This window comes from Lepisosteus oculatus, chromosome 4 (assembly GCF_040954835.1).
Source record: "Lepisosteus oculatus isolate fLepOcu1 chromosome 4, fLepOcu1.hap2, whole genome shotgun sequence".
Classification (NCBI taxonomy): domain Eukaryota; kingdom Metazoa; phylum Chordata; class Actinopteri; order Semionotiformes; family Lepisosteidae; genus Lepisosteus; species Lepisosteus oculatus.
The window spans coordinates 41387092-41403699 of NC_090699.1; positions in this window are offsets into that span (position 1 = coordinate 41387092).

Below are 16608 nucleotides of genomic sequence, written 5' to 3' on the forward strand. Positions count from 1 at the left end.
TTATTGGGGCAAAGCACTGTATACAGCCATATAGGTCAGAAAAAAAATGTTTAGAAAACATCGAAAGAACTATATTCCTAAGTATACTTTCAGCCCTAAAACACAGCCATGCCATCAAAAACTGTCCACACTGTATGGGAATAAAACCCTAACCCTAGCTTCGGGTTTTGCTAGTTAGGGTTAGGGTTCAAATATTTCTCAAAGACACTTTTCTCAATATTCCACTCATTTAACTGGAAAATTTGCTTCTCTGAATCAAAATATGAGTCTGAAAAGACAATACAACACTGCCAAAACCAAAAGAGTGGGTGAGGAGTGGTCACAAGAATTTTTGAAAGGTATTCTTTCATTGGAAATTTCGTGTTGAACGGAGTGCTGAATGAATGTACGTTTAGGCTTTAGTGGCCTAAAAGTCCGAAACAACTAATACATTTTGGCATTATCTGTTAATATGCCTGTGATTTCAAAGCCCATGGCAAGAGTTTAAAAGTTCAATCAGGTTCTTACATACTCTTGCTTGTTGGGCACTTCAGACACCATCCCTTTTTGGAGCAAAGCACTGTATACAGCCATTTAGGTCAGAAAAAAAAGTTTAGAAAACTTCAAAAGAACTATATTCCTAAGTATCCTTTCAGCCCTAAAACACAGCCATGCCATCAAACACTGTCCACATTGTATGGGGAATAAAACCCTAACCCTAGCTTCTGATTTTGCTAGTTAGGGTTAGGGTTCAAATATTTCTCAAAGACACTTTTCTCAATATTCCACTCATTTGACTGGAAAATTTGCTTCTCTGAATTAAAATATGAGTCTGAAAAGACAATACAACACTGCCAAAACCAAAAGAGTGGGTGAGGAGTGGTCACATGAATTTTTGAAAGGTATTCTTTCATTGGAAATTTCGTGTTGAACAGAGTGCTGAATGAATGTACGTTTAGGCTTAAATGGCCTAAAAGTCCGAAACAAGTAATACATTTTGGCATTATCTGTTAATATGCCTGTGATTTCAAAGCCCATAGCAAGAGTTTAAAAGTTCAATCAGGTTCTTTCGAACTCTTGTTTGTTGGGCACTTCAGACACCATGCCTTATTGGGGCAAAGCACTGTATACAGCCATATAGGTTAGAAAAAAAATGTTTAGAAAACATCGAAAGAACTATATTCCTAAGTATACTTTCAGCCCTAAAACACAGCCATGCCATCAAAAACTGTCCACATTGTATGGGAATAAAACCCTAACCCTAGCTTCAGGTTTTGCTAGTTAGGGTTAGGGTTCAAATATTTCTCAAAGACACTTTTCTCAATATTCCACTCATTTGACTGGAAAATTTGCTTCTCTGAATCAAAATATGAGTCTGAAAAGACAATACAACACTGCCAAAACCAAAAGAGTGGGTGAGGAGTGGTCAAATGAATTTTTGAAAGGTATTCTTTCATTGGAAATTTCGTGTTGAACAGAGTGCTGAATGAATGTACGTTTAGGCTTAAATGGCCTAAAAGTCCGAAACAAGTAATACATTTTGGCATTATCTGTTAATATGCCTGTGATTTCAAAGCCCATGGCAAGAGTTTAAAAGTTCAATCAGGTTCTTTCGAACTCTTGTTTGTTGGGCACTTCAGACACCATTCCTTATTGGGGCAAAGCACTGTATACAGCCATATAGGTCAGAAAAAAAATGTTTAGAAAACATCGAAAGAACTATATTCCTAAGTATACTTTCAGCCCTAAAACACAGCCATGCCATCAAAAACTGTCCACACTGTATGGGAATAAAACCCTAACCCTAGCTTCGGGTTTTGCTAGTTAGGGTTAGGGTTCAAATATTTCTCAAAGACACTTTTCTCAATATTCCACTCATTTAACTGGAAAATTTGCTTCTCTGAATCAAAATATGAGTCTGAAAAGACAATACAACACTGCCAAAACCAAAAGAGTGGGTGAGGAGTGGTCACAAGAATTTTTGAAAGGTATTCTTTCATTGGAAATTTCGTGTTGAACGGAGTGCTGAATGAATGTACGTTTAGGCTTTAGTGGCCTAAAAGTCCGAAACAACTAATACATTTTGGCATTATCTGTTAATATGCCTGTGATTTCAAAGCCCATGGCAAGAGTTTAAAAGTTCAATCAGGTTCTTACATACTCTTGCTTGTTGGGCACTTCAGACACCATCCCTTTTTGGAGCAAAGCACTGTATACAGCCATATAGGTCAGAAAAAAAAGTTTAGAAAACTTCAAAAGAACTATATTCCTAAGTATCCTTTCAGCCCTAAAACACAGCCATGCCATCAAACACTGTCCACATTGTATGGGGAATAAAACCCTAACCCTAGCTTCTGATTTTGCTAGTTAGGGTTAGGGTTCAAATATTTCTCAAAGACACTTTTCTCAATATTCCACTCATTTGACTGGAAAATTTGCTTCTCTGAATTAAAATATGAGTCTGAAAAGACAATACAACACTGCCAAAACCAAAAGAGTGGGTGAGGAGTGGTCACATGAATTTTTGAAAGGTATTCTTTCATTGGAAATTTCGTGTTGAACAGAGTGCTGAATGAATGTACGTTTAGGCTTAAATGGCCTAAAAGTCCGAAACAAGTAATACATTTTGGCATTATCTGTTAATATGCCTGTGATTTCAAAGCCCATAGCAAGAGTTTAAAAGTTCAATCAGGTTCTTTCGAACTCTTGTTTGTTGGGCACTTCAGACACCATGCCTTATTGGGGCAAAGCACTGTATACAGCCATATAGGTCAGAAAAAAAATGTTTAGAAAACATCGAAAGAACTATATTCCTAAGTATACTTTCAACCCTAAAACACAGCCATGCCATCAAAAACTGTCCACATTGTATGGGAATAAAACCCTAACCCTAGCTTCAGGTTTTGCTAGTTAGGGTTAGGGTTCAAATATTTCTCAAAGACACTTTTCTCAATATTCCACTCATTTGACTGGAAAATTTGCTTCTCTGAATCAAAATATGAGTCTGAAAAGACAATACAACACTGCCAAAACCAAAAGAGTGGGTGAGGAGTGGTCACATGAATTTTTGAAAGGTATTCTTTCATTGGAAATTTCCTGTTGAACAGAGTGCTGAATGAATGTACGTTTAGGCTTAAATGGCCTAAAAGTCCGAAACAAGTAATACATTTTGGCATTATCTGTTAATATGCCTGTGATTTCAAAGCCCATGGCGAGAGTTTAAAAGTTCAATCAGGTTCTTTCAAACTCTTGTTTGTTGGGCACTTCAGACACCATTCCTTATTGGGGCAAAGCACTGTATACAGCCATATAGGTCAGAAAAAAAATGTTTAGAAAACATCGAAAGAACTATATTCCTAAGTATACTTTCAGCCCTAAAACACAGCCATGCCATCAAAAACTGTCCACATTGTATGGGAATAAAACCCTAACCCTAGCTTCGGGTTTTGCTAGTTAGGGTTAGGGTTCAAATATTTCTCAAAGACACTTTTCTCAATATTCCACTCATTTGACTGGAAAATTTGCTTCTCTGAATCAAAATATGAGTCTGAAAAGACAATACAACACTGCCAAAACCAAAAGAGTGGGTGAGGAGTGGTCACAAGAATTTTTGAAAGGTATTCTTTCATTGGAAATTTCCTGTTGAACAGAGTGCTGAATGAATGTACGTTTAGGCTTAAATGGCCTAAAAGTCCGAAACAAGTAATACATTTTGGCATTATCTGTTAATATGCCTGTGATTTCAAAGCCCATGGCGAGAGTTTAAAAGTTCAATCAGGTTCTTTCAAACTCTTGTTTGTTGGGCACTTCAGACACCATTCCTTATTGGGGCAAAGCACTGTATACAGCCATATAGGTCAGAAAAAAAATGTTTAGAAAACATCGAAAGAACTATATTCCTAAGTATACTTTCAGCCCTAAAACACAGCCATGCCATCAAAAACTGTCCACATTGTATGGGAATAAAACCCTAACCCTAGCTTCGGGTTTTGCTAGTTAGGGTTAGGGTTCAAATATTTCTCAAAGACACTTTTCTCAATATTCCACTCATTTGACTGGAAAATTTGCTTCTCTGAATCAAAATATGAGTCTGAAAAGACAATACAACACTGCCAAAACCAAAAGAGTGGGTGAGGAGTGGTCACAAGAATTTTTGAAAGGTATTCTTTCATTGGAAATTTCGTGTTAAACGGAGTGCTGAATGAATGTACGTTTAGGCTTTAGTGGCCTAAAAGTCCGAAACAACTAATACATTTTGGCATTATCTGTTAATATGCCTGTGATTTCAAAGCCCATGGCAAGAGTTTAAAAGTTCAATCAGGTTCTTACATACTCTTGCTTGTTGGGCACTTCAGACACCATCCCTCTTTGGAGCAAAGCACTGTATACAGCCATTTAGGTCAGAAAAAAAAGTTTAGAAAACTTCAAAAGAACTATATTCCTAAGTATCCTTTCAGCCCTAAAATACAGCCATGCCATCAAACACTGTCCACATTGTATGGGGAATAAAACCCTAACCCTAGCTTCTGATTTTGCTAGTTAGGGTTAGGGTTCAAATATTTCTCAAAGACACTTTTCTCAATATTCCACTCATTTGACTGGAAAATTTGCTTCTCTGAATCAAAATATGAGTCTGAAAAGACAATACAACACTGCCAAAACCAAAAGAGTGGGTGAGGAGTGGTCACATGAATTTTTGAAAGGTATTCTTTCATTGGAAATTTCGTGTTGAACAGAGTGCTGAATGAATGTACGTTTAGGCTTAAATGGCCTAAAAGTCCTAAACAACTAATACATTTTGGCATTATCTGTTAATATGCCTGTGATTTCAAAGCCCATGGCAAGAGTTTAAAAGTTCAATCAGGTTCTTACATACTCTTGCTTGTTGGGCACTTCAGACACCATCCCTTTTTGGAGCAAAGCACTGTATACAGCCATTTAGGTCAGAAAAAAAAGTTTAGAAAACTTCAAAAGAACTATATTCCTAAGTATCCTTTCAGCCCTAAAACACAGCCATGCCATCAAACACTGTCCACATTGTATGGGGAATAAAACCCTAACCCTAGCTTCTGATTTTGCTAGTTAGGGTTAGGGTTCAAATATTTCTCAAAGACACTTTTCTCAATATTCCACTCATTTGACTGGAAAATTTGCTTCTCTGAATTAAAATATGAGTCTGAAAAGACAATACAACACTGCCAAAACCAAAAGAGTGGGTGAGGAGTGGTCACATGAATTTTTGAAAGGTATTCTTTCATTGGAAATTTCGTGTTGAACAGAGTGCTGAATGAATGTACGTTTAGGCTTAAATGGCCTAAAAGTCCGAAACAAGTAATACATTTTGGCATTATCTGTTAATATGCCTGTGATTTCAAAGCCCATGGCGAGAGTTTAAAAGTTCAATCAGGTTCTTTCGAACTCTTGTTTGTTGGGCACTTCAGACACCATTCCTTATTGGGGCAAAGCACTGTATACAGCCATATAGGTCAGAAAAAAAATGTTTAGAAAACATCGAAAGAACTATATTCCTAAGTATACTTTCAGCCCTAAAACACAGCCATGCCATCAAAAACTGTCCACATTGTATGGGAATAAAACCCTAACCCTAGCTTCGGGTTTTGCTAGTTAGGGTTAGGGTTCAAATATTTCTCAAAGACACTTTTCTCAATATTCCACTCATTTGACTGGAAAATTTGCTTCTCTGAATCAAAATATGAGTCTGAAAAGACAATACAACACTGCCAAAACCAAAAGAGTGGGTGAGGAGTGGTCACAAGAATTTTTGAAAGGTATTCTTTCATTGGAAATTTCGTGTTGAACGGAGTGCTGAATGAATGTACGTTTAGGCTTTAGTGGCCTAAAAGTCCGAAACAACTAATACATTTTGGCATTATCTGTTAATATGCCTGTGATTTCAAAGCCCATGGCAAGAGTTTAAAAGTTCAATCAGGTTCTTACATACTCTTGCTTGTTGGGCACTTCAGACACCATCCCTTTTTGGAGCAAAGCACTGTATACAGCCATTTAGGTCAGAAAAAAAAGTTTAGAAAACTTCAAAAGAACTATATTCCTAAGTATCCTTTCAGCCCTAAAATACAGCCATGCCATCAAACACTGTCCACATTGTATGGGGAATAAAACCCTAACCCTAGCTTCTGATTTTGCTAGTTAGGGTTAGGGTTCAAATATTTCTCAAAGACACTTTTCTCAATATTCCACTCATTTGACTGGAAAATTTGCTTCTCTGAATCAAAATATGAGTCTGAAAAGACAATACAACACTGCCAAAACCAAAAGAGTGGGTGAGGAGTGGTCACATGAATTTTTGAAAGGTATTCTTTCATTGGAAATTTCGTGTTGAACAGAGTGCTGAATGAATGTACGTTTAGGCTTAAATGGCCTAAAAGTCCGAAACAAGTAATACATTTTGGCATTATCTGTTAATATGCCTGTGATTTCAAAGCCCATGGCAAGAGTTTAAAAGTTCAATCAGGTTCTTTCGAACTCTTGTTTGTTGGGCACTTCAGACACCATTCCTTATTGGGGCAAAGCACTGTATACAGCCATATAGGTCAGAAAAAAAATGTTTAGAAAACATCGAAAGAACTATATTCCTAAGTATACTTTCAGCCCTAAAACACAGCCATGCCATCAAAAACTGTCCACATTGTATGGGAATAAAACCCTAACCCTAGCTTCGGGTTTTGCTAGTTAGGGTTAGGGTTCAAATATTTCTCAAAGACACTTTTCTCAATATTCCACTCATTTAACTGGAAAATTTGCTTCTCTGAATCAAAATATGAGTCTGAAAAGACAATACAACACTGCCAAAACCAAAAGAGTGGGTGAGGAGTGGTCACAAGAATTTTTGAAAGGTATTCTTTCATTGGAAATTTCGTGTTGAACGGAGTGCTGAATGAATGTACGTTTAGGCTTTAGTGGCCTAAAAGTCCGAAACAACTAATACATTTTGGCATTATCTGTTAATATGCCTGTGATTTCAAAGCCCATGGCAAGAGTTTAAAAGTTCAATCAGGTTCTTACATACTCTTGCTTGTTGGGCACTTCAGACACCATCCCTTTTTGGAGCAAAGCACTGTATACAGCCATTTAGGTCAGAAAAAAAAGTTTAGAAAACTTCAAAAGAACTATATTCCTAAGTATCCTTTCAGCCCTAAAACACAGCCATGCCATCAAACACTGTCCACATTGTATGGGGAATAAAACCCTAACCCTAGCTTCTGATTTTGCTAGTTAGGGTTAGGGTTCAAATATTTCTCAAAGACACTTTTCTCAATATTCCACTCATTTGACTGGAAAATTTGCTTCTCTGAATTAAAATATGAGTCTGAAAAGACAATACAACACTGCCAAAACCAAAAGAGTGGGTGAGGAGTGGTCACATGAATTTTTGAAAGGTATTCTTTCATTGGAAATTTCGTGTTGAACAGAGTGCTGAATGAATGTACGTTTAGGCTTAAATGGCCTAAAAGTCCGAAACAAGTAATACATTTTGGCATTATCTGTTAATATGCCTGTGATTTCAAAGCCCATAGCAAGAGTTTAAAAGTTCAATCAGGTTCTTTCGAACTCTTGTTTGTTGGGCACTTCAGACACCATTCCTTATTGGGGCAAAGCACTGTATACAGCCATATAGGTCAGAAAAAAAATGTTTAGAAAACATCGAAAGAACTATATTCCTAAGTATACTTTCAGCCCTAAAACACAGCCATGCCATCAAAAACTGTCCACATTGTATGGGAATAAAACCCTAACCCTAGCTTCAGGTTTTGCTAGTTAGGGTTAGGGTTCAAATATTTCTCAAAGACACTTTTCTCAATATTCCACTCATTTGACTGGAAAATTTGCTTCTCTGAATCAAAATATGAGTCTGAAAAGACAATACAACACTGCCAAAACCAAAAGAGTGGGTGAGGAGTGGTCACATGAATTTTTGAAAGGTATTCTTTCATTGGAAATTTCCTGTTGAACAGAGTGCTGAATGAATGTACGTTTAGGCTTAAATGGCCTAAAAGTCCGAAACAAGTAATACATTTTGGCATTATCTGTTAATATGCCTGTGATTTCAAAGCCCATGGCAAGAGTTTAAAAGTTCAATCAGGTTCTTTCGAACTCTTGTTTGTTGGGCACTTCAGACACCATTCCTTATTGGGGCAAAGCACTGTATACAGCCATATAGGTCAGAAAAAAAATGTTTAGAAAACATCGAAAGAACTATATTCCTAAGTATACTTTCAGCCCTAAAACACAGCCATGCCATCAAAAACTGTCCACATTGTATGGGAATAAAACCCTAACCCTAGCTTCGGGTTTTGCTAGTTAGGGTTAGGGTTCAAATATTTCTCAAAGACACTTTTCTCAATATTCCACTCATTTGACTGGAAAATTTGCTTCTCTGAATCAAAATATGAGTCTGAAAAGACAATACAACACTGCCAAAACCAAAAGAGTGGGTGAGGAGTGGTCACAAGAATTTTTGAAAGGTATTCTTTCATTGGAAATTTCGTGTTGAACAGAGTGCTGAATGAATGTACGTTTAGGCTTAAATGGCCTAAAAGTCCGAAACAAGTAATACATTTTGGCATTATCTGTTAATATGCCTGTGATTTCAAAGCCCATAGCAAGAGTTTAAAAGTTCAATCAGGTTCTTTCGAACTCTTGTTTGTTGGGCACTTCAGACACCATGCCTTATTGGGGCAAAGCACTGTATACAGCCATATAGGTCAGAAAAAAAATGTTTAGAAAACATCGAAAGAACTATATTCCTAAGTATACTTTCAACCCTAAAACACAGCCATGCCATCAAAAACTGTCCACATTGTATGGGAATAAAACCCTAACCCTAGCTTCAGGTTTTGCTAGTTAGGGTTAGGGTTCAAATATTTCTCAAAGACACTTTTCTCAATATTCCACTCATTTGACTGGAAAATTTGCTTCTCTGAATCAAAATATGAGTCTGAAAAGACAATACAACACTGCCAAAACCAAAAGAGTGGGTGAGGAGTGGTCACATGAATTTTTGAAAGGTATTCTTTCATTGGAAATTTCCTGTTGAACAGAGTGCTGAATGAATGTACGTTTAGGCTTAAATGGCCTAAAAGTCCGAAACAAGTAATACATTTTGGCATTATCTGTTAATATGCCTGTGATTTCAAAGCCCATGGCGAGAGTTTAAAAGTTCAATCAGGTTCTTTCGAACTCTTGTTTGTTGGGCACTTCAGACACCATTCCTTATTGGGGCAAAGCACTGTATACAGCCATATAGGTCAGAAAAAAAATGTTTAGAAAACATCGAAAGAACTATATTCCTAAGTATACTTTCAGCCCTAAAACACAGCCATGCCATCAAAAACTGTCCACATTGTATGGGAATAAAACCCTAACCCTAGCTTCGGGTTTTGCTAGTTAGGGTTAGGGTTCAAATATTTCTCAAAGACACTTTTCTCAATATTCCACTCATTTGACTGGAAAATTTGCTTCTCTGAATCAAAATATGAGTCTGAAAAGACAATACAACACTGCCAAAACCAAAAGAGTGGGTGAGGAGTGGTCACAAGAATTTTTGAAAGGTATTCTTTCATTGGAAATTTCGTGTTGAACGGAGTGCTGAATGAATGTACGTTTAGGCTTTAGTGGCCTAAAAGTCCGAAACAACTAATACATTTTGGCATTATCTGTTAATATGCCTGTGATTTCAAAGCCCATGGCAAGAGTTTAAAAGTTCAATCAGGTTCTTACATACTCTTGCTTGTTGGGCACTTCAGACACCATCCCTTTTTGGAGCAAAGCACTGTATACAGCCATTTAGGTCAGAAAAAAAAGTTTAGAAAACTTCAAAAGAACTATATTCCTAAGTATCCTTTCAGCCCTAAAATACAGCCATGCCATCAAACACTGTCCACATTGTATGGGGAATAAAACCCTAACCCTAGCTTCTGATTTTGCTAGTTAGGGTTAGGGTTCAAATATTTCTCAAAGACACTTTTCTCAATATTCCACTCATTTGACTGGAAAATTTGCTTCTCTGAATCAAAATATGAGTCTGAAAAGACAATACAACACTGCCAAAACCAAAAGAGTGGGTGAGGAGTGGTCACATGAATTTTTGAAAGGTATTCTTTCATTGGAAATTTCGTGTTGAACAGAGTGCTGAATGAATGTACGTTTAGGCTTAAATGGCCTAAAAGTCCGAAACAAGTAATACATTTTGGCATTATCTGTTAATATGCCTGTGATTTCAAAGCCCATGGCAAGAGTTTAAAAGTTCAATCAGGTTCTTTCGAACTCTTGTTTGTTGGGCACTTCAGACACCATTCCTTATTGGGGCAAAGCACTGTATACAGCCATATAGGTCAGAAAAAAAATGTTTAGAAAACATCGAAAGAACTATATTCCTAAGTATACTTTCAGCCCTAAAACACAGCCATGCCATCAAAAACTGTCCACATTGTATGGGAATAAAACCCTAACCCTAGCTTCGGGTTTTGCTAGTTAGGGTTAGGGTTCAAATATTTCTCAAAGACACTTTTCTCAATATTCCACTCATTTAACTGGAAAATTTGCTTCTCTGAATCAAAATATGAGTCTGAAAAGACAATACAACACTGCCAAAACCAAAAGAGTGGGTGAGGAGTGGTCACAAGAATTTTTGAAAGGTATTCTTTCATTGGAAATTTCGTGTTGAACGGAGTGCTGAATGAATGTACGTTTAGGCTTTAGTGGCCTAAAAGTCCGAAACAACTAATACATTTTGGCATTATCTGTTAATATGCCTGTGATTTCAAAGCCCATGGCAAGAGTTTAAAAGTTCAATCAGGTTCTTACATACTCTTGCTTGTTGGGCACTTCAGACACCATCCCTTTTTGGAGCAAAGCACTGTATACAGCCATTTAGGTCAGAAAAAAAAGTTTAGAAAACTTCAAAAGAACTATATTCCTAAGTATCCTTTCAGCCCTAAAACACAGCCATGCCATCAAACACTGTCCACATTGTATGGGGAATAAAACCCTAACCCTAGCTTCTGATTTTGCTAGTTAGGGTTAGGGTTCAAATATTTCTCAAAGACACTTTTCTCAATATTCCACTCATTTGACTGGAAAATTTGCTTCTCTGAATTAAAATATGAGTCTGAAAAGACAATACAACACTGCCAAAACCAAAAGAGTGGGTGAGGAGTGGTCACATGAATTTTTGAAAGGTATTCCTTCATTGGAAATTTCCTGTTGAACAGAGTGCTGAATGAATGTACGTTTAGGCTTAAATGGCCTAAAAGTCCGAAACAAGTAATACATTTTGGCATTATCTGTTAATATGCCTGTGATTTCAAAGCCCATGGCGAGAGTTTAAAAGTTCAATCAGGTTCTTTCGAACTCTTGTTTGTTGGGCACTTCAGACACCATTCCTTATTGGGGCAAAGCACTGTATACAGCCATATAGGTCAGAAAAAAAATGTTTAGAAAACATCGAAAGAACTATATTCCTAAGTATACTTTCAGCCCTAAAACACAGCCATGCCATCAAAAACTGTCCACATTGTATGGGAATAAAACCCTAACCCTAGCTTCGGGTTTTGCTAGTTAGGGTTAGGGTTCAAATATTTCTCAAAGACACTTTTCTCAATATTCCACTCATTTGACTGGAAAATTTGCTTCTCTGAATCAAAATATGAGTCTGAAAAGACAATACAACACTGCCAAAACCAAAAGAGTGGGTGAGGAGTGGTCACAAGAATTTTTGAAAGGTATTCTTTCATTGGAAATTTCGTGTTGAACGGAGTGCTGAATGAATGTACGTTTAGGCTTTAGTGGCCTAAAAGTCCGAAACAACTAATACATTTTGGCATTATCTGTTAATATGCCTGTGATTTCAAAGCCCATGGCAAGAGTTTAAAAGTTCAATCAGGTTCTTACATACTCTTGCTTGTTGGGCACTTCAGACACCATCCCTTTTTGGAGCAAAGCACTGTATACAGCCATTTAGGTCAGAAAAAAAAGTTTAGAAAACTTCAAAAGAACTATATTCCTAAGTATCCTTTCAGCCCTAAAATACAGCCATGCCATCAAACACTGTCCACATTGTATGGGGAATAAAACCCTAACCCTAGCTTCTGATTTTGCTAGTTAGGGTTAGGGTTCAAATATTTCTCAAAGACACTTTTCTCAATATTCCACTCATTTGACTGGAAAATTTGCTTCTCTGAATCAAAATATGAGTCTGAAAAGACAATACAACACTGCCAAAACCAAAAGAGTGGGTGAGGAGTGGTCACATGAATTTTTGAAAGGTATTCTTTCATTGGAAATTTCGTGTTGAACAGAGTGCTGAATGAATGTACGTTTAGGCTTAAATGGCCTAAAAGTCCGAAACAAGTAATACATTTTGGCATTATCTGTTAATATGCCTGTGATTTCAAAGCCCATGGCAAGAGTTTAAAAGTTCAATCAGGTTCTTTCGAACTCTTGTTTGTTGGGCACTTCAGACACCATTCCTTATTGGGGCAAAGCACTGTATACAGCCATATAGGTCAGAAAAAAAATGTTTAGAAAACATCGAAAGAACTATATTCCTAAGTATACTTTCAGCCCTAAAACACAGCCATGCCATCAAAAACTGTCCACATTGTATGGGAATAAAACCCTAACCCTAGCTTCGGGTTTTGCTAGTTAGGGTTAGGGTTCAAATATTTCTCAAAGACACTTTTCTCAATATTCCACTCATTTAACTGGAAAATTTGCTTCTCTGAATCAAAATATGAGTCTGAAAAGACAATACAACACTGCCAAAACCAAAAGAGTGGGTGAGGAGTGGTCACAAGAATTTTTGAAAGGTATTCTTTCATTGGAAATTTCGTGTTGAACGGAGTGCTGAATGAATGTACGTTTAGGCTTTAGTGGCCTAAAAGTCCGAAACAACTAATACATTTTGGCATTATCTGTTAATATGCCTGTGATTTCAAAGCCCATGGCAAGAGTTTAAAAGTTCAATCAGGTTCTTACATACTCTTGCTTGTTGGGCACTTCAGACACCATCCCTTTTTGGAGCAAAGCACTGTATACAGCCATTTAGGTCAGAAAAAAAAGTTTAGAAAACTTCAAAAGAACTATATTCCTAAGTATCCTTTCAGCCCTAAAACACAGCCATGCCATCAAACACTGTCCACATTGTATGGGGAATAAAACCCTAACCCTAGCTTCTGATTTTGCTAGTTAGGGTTAGGGTTCAAATATTTCTCAAAGACACTTTTCTCAATATTCCACTCATTTGACTGGAAAATTTGCTTCTCTGAATTAAAATATGAGTCTGAAAAGACAATACAACACTGCCAAAACCAAAAGAGTGGGTGAGGAGTGGTCACATGAATTTTTGAAAGGTATTCTTTCATTGGAAATTTCGTGTTGAACAGAGTGCTGAATGAATGTACGTTTAGGCTTAAATGGCCTAAAAGTCCGAAACAAGTAATACATTTTGGCATTATCTGTTAATATGCCTGTGATTTCAAAGCCCATAGCAAGAGTTTAAAAGTTCAATCAGGTTCTTTCGAACTCTTGTTTGTTGGGCACTTCAGACACCATGCCTTATTGGGGCAAAGCACTGTATACAGCCATATAGGTCAGAAAAAAAATGTTTAGAAAACATCGAAAGAACTATATTCCTAAGTATACTTTCAGCCCTAAAACACAGCCATGCCATCAAAAACTGTCCACATTGTATGGGAATAAAACCCTAACCCTAGCTTCAGGTTTTGCTAGTTAGGGTTAGGGTTCAAATATTTCTCAAAGACACTTTTCTCAATATTCCACTCATTTGACTGGAAAATTTGCTTCTCTGAATCAAAATATGAGTCTGAAAAGACAATACAACACTGCCAAAACCAAAAGAGTGGGTGAGGAGTGGTCACATGAATTTTTGAAAGGTATTCTTTCATTGGAAATTTCCTGTTGAACAGAGTGCTGAATGAATGTACGTTTAGGCTTAAATGGCCTAAAAGTCCGAAACAAGTAATACATTTTGGCATTATCTGTTAATATGCCTGTGATTTCAAAGCCCATGGCAAGAGTTTAAAAGTTCAATCAGGTTCTTTCGAACTCTTGTTTGTTGGGCACTTCAGACACCATTCCTTATTGGGGCAAAGCACTGTATACAGCCATATAGGTCAGAAAAAAAATGTTTAGAAAACATCGAAAGAACTTTATTCCTAAGTATACTTTCAGCCCTAAAACACAGCCATGCCATCAAAAACTGTCCACATTGTATGGGAATAAAACCCTAACCCTAGCTTCAGGTTTTGCTAGTTAGGGTTAGGGTTCAAATATTTCTCAAAGACACTTTTCTCAATATTCCACTCATTTGACTGGAAAATTTGCTTCTCTGAATCAAAATATGAGTCTGAAAAGACAATACAACACTGCCAAAACCAAAAGAGTGGGTGAGGAGTGGTCACATGAATTTTACAAAGGTATTCTTTCATTGGAAATTTCCTGTTGAACAGAGTGCTGAATGAATGTACGTTTAGGCTTAAATGGCCTAAATGTCCGAAACAAGTAATACATTTTGGCATTATCTGTTAATATGCCTGTGATTTCAAAGCCCATGGCAAGAGTTTAAAAGTTCAATCAGGTTCTTTCGAACTCTTGTTTGTTGGGCACTTCAGACACCATTCCTTATTGGGGCAAAGCACTGTATACAGCCATATAGGTCAGAAAAAAAATGTTTAGAAAACATCGAAAGAACTATATTCCTAAGTATACTTTCAGCCCTAAAACACAGCCATGCCATCAAAAACTGTCCACATTGTATGGGAATAAAACCCTAACCCTAGCTTCGGGTTTTGCTAGTTAGGGTTAGGGTTCAAATATTTCTCAAAGACACTTTTCTCAATATTCCACTCATTTGACTGGAAAATTTGCTTCTCTAAATCAAAATATGAGTCTGAAAAGACAATACAACACTGCCAAAACCAAAAGAGTGGGTGAGGAGTGGTCACAAGAATTTTTGAAAGGTATTCTTTCATTGGAAATTTCGTGTTGAACGGAGTGCTGAATGAATGTACGTTTAGGCTTTAGTAGCCTAAAAGTCCGAAACAACTAATACATTTTGGCATTATCTGTTAATATGCCTGTGATTTCAAAGCCCATGGCAAGAGTTTAAAAGTTCAATCAGGTTCTTACATACTCTTGCTTGTTGGGCACTTCAGACACCATCCCTTTTTGGAGCAAAGCACTGTATACAGCCATATAGGTCAGAAAAAAAAGTTTAGAAAACTTCAAAAGAACTATATTCCTAAGTATACTTTCAGCCCTAAAACACAGCCATGCCATCAAAAACTGTCCACATTGTATGGGAATAAAACCCTAACCCTAGCTTCGGGTTTTGCTAGTTAGGGTTAGGGTTCAAATATTTCTCAAAGACACTTTTCTCAATATTCCACTCATTTGACTGGAAAATTTGCTTCTCTGAATCAAAATATGAGTCTGAAAAGACAATACAACACTGCCAAAACCAAAAGAGTGGGTGAGGAGTGGTCACATGAATTTTTGAAAGGTATTCTTTCATTGGAAATTTCCTGTTGAACAGAGTGCTGAATGAATGTACGTTTAGGCTTAAATGGCCTAAAAGTCCGAAACAAGTAATACATTTTGGCATTATCTGTTAATATGCCTGTGATTTCAAAGCCCATGGCAAGAGTTTAAAAGTTCAATCAGGTTCTTTCGAACTCTTGTTTGTTGGGCACTTCAGACACCATTCCTTATTGGGGCAAAGCACTGTATACAGCCATATAGGTCAGAAAAAAAATGTTTAGAAAACATCGAAAGAACTATATTCCTAAGTATACTTTCAGCCCTAAAACACAGCCATGCCATCAAAAACTGTCCACATTGTATGGGAATAAAACCCTAACCCTAGCTTCGGGTTTTGCTAGTTAGGGTTAGGGTTCAAATATTTCTCAAAGACACTTTTCTCAATATTCCACTCATTTAACTGGAAAATTTGCTTCTCTGAATCAAAATATGAGTCTGAAAAGACAATACAACACTGCCAAAACCAAAAGAGTGGGTGAGGAGTGGTCACAAGAATTTTTGAAAGGTATTCTTTCATTGGAAATTTCGTGTTGAACGGAGTGCTGAATGAATGTACGTTTAGGCTTTAGTGGCCTAAAAGTCCGAAACAACTAATACATTTTGGCATTATCTGTTAATATGCCTGTGATTTCAAAGCCCATGGCAAGAGTTTAAAAGTTCAATCAGGTTCTTACATACTCTTGCTTGTTGGGCACTTCAGACACCATCCCTTTTTGGAGCAAAGCACTGTATACAGCCATTTAGGTCAGAAAAAAAAGTTTAGAAAACTTCAAAAGAACTATATTCCTAAGTATCCTTTCAGCCCTAAAACACAGCCATGCCATCAAACACTGTCCACATTGTATGGGGAATAAAACCCTAACCCTAGCTTCTGATTTTGCTAGTTAGGGTTAGGGTTCAAATATTTCTCAAAGACACTTTTCTCAATATTCCACTCATTTGACTGGAAAATTTGCTTCTCTGAATCAAAATATGAGTCTGAAAAGACAATACAACACTGCCAAAACCAAAAGAGTGGGTGAGGAGTGG